The sequence below is a fragment of the Drosophila willistoni genome, unplaced genomic scaffold (genome assembly GCF_018902025.1).
Source record: "Drosophila willistoni isolate 14030-0811.24 unplaced genomic scaffold, UCI_dwil_1.1 Seg837, whole genome shotgun sequence".
NCBI classification, from domain to species: domain Eukaryota; kingdom Metazoa; phylum Arthropoda; class Insecta; order Diptera; family Drosophilidae; genus Drosophila; species Drosophila willistoni.
In genome coordinates this window covers 72,884-78,247 of record NW_025814732.1, presented here as the reverse complement: position 1 = coordinate 78,247, position 5,364 = coordinate 72,884, and positions in this window count along the sequence as shown.

The window sequence follows — 5,364 nt, the reverse complement described above, 5'->3', positions numbered from 1 at the left end:
CAAGAGACAAAACGTTAGAAGAGGACAGACAACCTGCTGGCAGAAATTAAACGAAGACTTCGTGGGACAGGAGCGGACTTGGGTAAATTTTTTGGGGACTATATGTATATAGTTCTAACCTTAATTGAATTTACTAAAACTAACCTTAGCATTAATTATTGGTATTGAACAAAGAAAATATTGTAATATGGAGCTTGACGAGGTTATGGCATTGCGAGTCGCAGATTTGCGAAATAAGTTGGCCGAATTGAACCTAAGCACAGTGGGAAGAAAACGTGATCTACAGAATAGACTTCTTACTCATTACGATATTCAAGACCAAGATAGCGAGGATGAAGAAGTAGAATCAGTAGTTACAGCTAGAGGCGAATTGCCCATAAACAATTGTAGTCGATCTTGGTACACCTTAAAAGATGTTGAGGGCAGTGTATCCTATTTTTCCGGCTCAGGTAGTCCCGACATTGATTCGTGGGTACAAGAGATAGAAGAGTGTGCTATTACAGTACAATGGGACAAGTTACAGACCTTTATATACGCCAAACAGTTGTTAGCTGCGGCAGCTAAATCATTTATTCGGAGTCAACATGGTATAAACAATTGGGAGATATTAAAAGCAGCACTGCGCAAAGAATTTGGTTCGAAACGATCAGCAGCTGAGATTCATAGAATATTATCGCAACGTTCTCAGAAAAGAGAGGAGACTTTGCATGAATATTTGTATGCTTTAATGGAAATTGCCAAACCAGTGAATTTGGACGATGAGAGCTTGATAGAATACTTTGTAAAGGGCATTCCAGACTCACAAGTAAATAAAGCTATTCTATTTCAAGCCAGGAATCTACAAGAACTGAAGTTTCAAATAGAAAGTTCGTGCTTCACACAAGTCGTTAAACAAGTTGAGGCTCAGTCAGGAGGAAAGATTAATCAGGGTAAAATAATTGATACATCTAAGAATCGGAAATGCTATAGTTGCGGTGATACATCACATATCAGACGAGACTGTCCGAAGAACGACCAAAAGTGTTTCAAATGTGGTAAAGTAGGACATCGAATGGCACAGTGCAAACTAGAAAATCCAATTAAATACGAGAGAAATACAAACGTGGTAGAAAATGAAGATGTAGTAATACAGCCGTCAAGCGAATTTACTCCGTCAGGGTTAGAACTTAAAGACATCGTATATTCTAACGTTATATTTAAAGGACTCGTAGATACTGGCGCTGGATTATGTCTTATGCGACGAAATATTTATTTATGATTGGATCGAAACCGTTATTAGGCGGAGCTAGACACTTAACAGGAATTGGCGACAGTAAAGTGTTGACTTTCGGTAGTTTTATCATACCAGTGAAAGTGGATGGTTTAGTTATGAACATAGAATTCCATGTAGTGCCAGATCAGGATATAAGTTTTGATGCTATACTGGGTCGAACGATATTGAACACTGTCAATATAAATGTAACAGTAAATGGATCTAGGTTTGCTATGCGCAACGATATAGAAGTTTGTCACACCCATAGTATGTCAAAGAGAGAACAAAATGAGTCAGATATTCAGTGGGCAGGAGATATTGGAAATATCTTCGTCACAAATATTGAAGACAGGGATAAGAGTCCGGACATAAATCTTTCGCATTTAAACCATTTGATAAAAGGGGAAGTAGAGAAATTAATTCGGAACTACCAGCCAAAAAGAAATGCAAACGCACCAGTAAGCATGAAAATTATATTGAGCGACGAAATACCTGTGTATCAGCACCCGAGACGTTTAGCCCTTTGTGATCAGGAAATTGTTGATAAACAAATTCAAGAATGGCTAGCAGAAAAAATAATTAAAACCAGTACTTCTGAGTACGCGTCGCCAGTTGTCTTAGTCTCGAAAAAGAATGGTCAAAAGCGTTTATGCTGTGACTACAGGAAATTAAACGAGAAGATTCTTCGTGATAACTTTCCCATGGCTCATATGGACAGCGTTTTAGAAAAGTTGCAAGGTGCCAATATGTTTTCAACTTTAGACTTAACAAACGGATTTTTCCATGTACCGGTAGTAGAAAGCTCTCAGAAATACACTTCTTTTGTTACTCAGAGTGGACAATATGAATTCCTGTATGTTCCTTTTGGTATTTCAAATTCACCAGCTGTATTTACAAGATTCATAATGGTTGTGTTACGAGATTTGATTAAAGCAAACGATTGTGTAGTGTACATGGACGACATCATCATTCCAAGTACAGGTATCGATGATGGGTTGGCCAAGCTAAAACGCGTACTAGACGTGTCAGCCAAAAACGGTTTACGAATTAATTGGAGTAAATGTCAGATGCTACAACGAAAAGTCCTATTTTTAGGGTATGATGTGGAAAATGGTACCATAACGCCGAGCAAAGAAAAGATTAGAGCTGTTTCGAATTTTCCTATCCCAAATAGCAAAAAGGGGTTACAAAGATTTTTGGGTCTAACTTCCTATTTTAGAAAGTTTATTGAAAGGTATGCAGTAATTGCGAAACCATTGTCCGATTTAATGCGTAAGGATTCTAAGTTTGAATTCAAAGATATACACAAACTCGCTTTCGAGGAACTAAGAGCTGCGTTGACCAAAGAACCCGTCCTTAAATTGTTTAACCCGAAATTGCAAACTGAAATACATGCGGACGCTTCAAAATACGGATTTGGGGCAGCTTTGTTACAAAAGCATCCAGAGGATAATTCATTTCATCCCGTTGAATATATGAGTCGTAAGACAAAATTGTGCGAAGAAAGGTATCATTCTTACGAACTCGAAGTGCTTGCTATAATTGGAGCACTAACCAAATGGCGTGTTTATGTCCTAGGATCTCGATTCACCATAGTTACTGATTGTAACGCATTTGCTATGACCATGAAAAAGAAAGATGTTCCTTTGAGAGTTGCTCGTTGGGCTATGTATCTTCAAGATTTTGATTATGTTATCGTACATCGATCAGGTACTCAAATGAGGCACGTCGATGCGTTGAGTCGTTTTGCATGTTTTATGCTTGTTGAGGACACTATTAAACATCGATTAAAAGAAGCTCAGTTGCAAGATGAGTGGACCAAGGCAGTAAGGACGCTAGTCGAAAAAGAAAGTTATAAAGACTTCTATATAGAGAACGAGATTCTCTTTAAAGACCCTAATTGTGAGTTGATTGTAGTGCCTTCGGCAATGGAACATGAGATTATTAGACTTGCACATACCCAGGGTCACTTTTCCGTCAAGAAAACGCAAGATTTAATCGAGAAATCATACTATATTCCCGAATTGAGAGATAAGGTTATTCGTGTGGTACATAGTTGTGTGGAGTGCATTGTTATTAACGCAAAGGCTGGCAAAAGAGAGGGATATCTAACTTCGATAGAAAAGGGTGACAAACCACTTTGTTCTTACCATATTGATCACGTCGGACCAATGGAACTTACAAATAAACGGTATAATTACTTGTTGGTTATTATAGATGGTTTTTCTAAGTACGTTTGGTTATATCCCACTAGGAGCACAGGCGTAGATGAAGTGATACGGTGTTTAGAAGTTCAAGCAACAAATTTTGGGAACCCAGTACGATTGATATCTGATAGAGGCGCGGCTTTTACATCGCATATTTTCAAAAAGTATTGCGAGGATCACGACATCGTGCATTTATTGATTACCACCGGAGTACCGCGAGGAAATGGGCAGGTTGAAAGGATTCACAAGATTGTTATTCCAATGCTAGCTAAAATGAGTTTAGATAATCCAGCTTCATGGTATAAATACGTTGGGAAAGTTCAGCAAATCATCAACGATACGGCACCTAGAAGTACTAAGATAGCTCCTTTTAAGATCCTAACCGGTATTGACATGCGTAGATCAGAGGATGTAAACCTTAAAGAACTACTCGATGATCTTCTAATCGAAGAACTAGCAGAACACAGAAAGAAAATACGAATGGAGGCAGTTGAAAATATAAAACAAATTCAGGAGGAGAACAAGAAGTCAGCTAATCTAAAGAGAAAAGAGGGAAAACGATTCAAAATAAATGATTTGGTTGCTATTAAGCGTACCCAATATGGCGATGGTCTGAAACTTAAAGGAAAGTATTTAGGACCCTATAAAGTAACGGCAATTAAAAATCATGGTAGATATGAAGTAGAGAAAGTTGGACAGGCGGAAGGGCCTAATAGGACATCAACTGTATCGGAATATATGAAATTGTGGGGACCGTCATTCGGGTCGAATGTACAGTCAGGAGGGCCGAATGTGGGAAATGGTATTGAGAGGGAGCAATCAAAAGTAATAGAAGAGAGGAGACAAACGCGTAGTGGCCGAACATTCTAGTAGTAGTAGAGAGAGCAGGGCATAGGATCATTATATAAGTTGAGAGAGAGCTTGTTAAAGAGGCCGTGGATCATTCGCAAAGAGACTGTCAACTGAGTCGCACGTCAAGGTCCATAATTAGTTTAGTGTTATTTCTATAAGTATGTTTAAATTCTAACAATATATTGAACTCGATTGTCATCAAACAATTCAAATATTAATAAATAAATAAATATAGTAACGATCGCTAAATCAACGCTACATAAAATTTTGACGTTTATACGCCGACAATGATTATTAAGCAAAAATGCAACTATGTTGATATAGATAAAAAAATCGTAAATGAAGTCAGTAATTTATATTATATTTTATCTATATCAACATAGTTGGTACAAGTTCGAATCTTTGAAAACTGTTAAAAATGAATGCAAGGGGAATTAATAAGAAGGTATCACGAGAAACCAGGTCAGTTAGGCGTTGAGAAATGTGTACTTTTGAGTAAAAAATACGCAAAAGTTTTTTTAGGCGGCTCACTTGGGAGATTTTCACACATATTCATTTTTCCCTTTTTATTTACATATTGATTTATAATTTGTTTTGATAAATCAATTTATTTAAATAATGTCTGTTTCAAATATAATTGCAATGATCCCAGCAAGACAAGTGAAGACTTTCATTACTGTTGGCTGTGTGACAATGTAATGCACATTAAATGTGCTGGTTTTACAGTCAATATGCCGGATAATATTGCCCAGGGTGGCGGCCTTAAATGGGGCTGTGATTCGTGTCGTGGCTTGGAACTCGACATGGAAAGTTTTATGAAACGGACTGGGATGCATTTAAAACCCTGTCACCTACTACCTACTAACACGATATCTGTTGTAGTTTCCAAACCGTCGCGGCAACCATCCCAGGAATATTACCAATAAAGTAGTTACAAGAGGAATTAGTAAAGTGATGGCTGCTTCAGCTGCTATTGCATCTGCTGTTGCAGCTGCTGCTGTGCCTGGCACTTCTAGTTCCCTTCTAGTTCCCAAAAAGCAAATTTTTATTTCG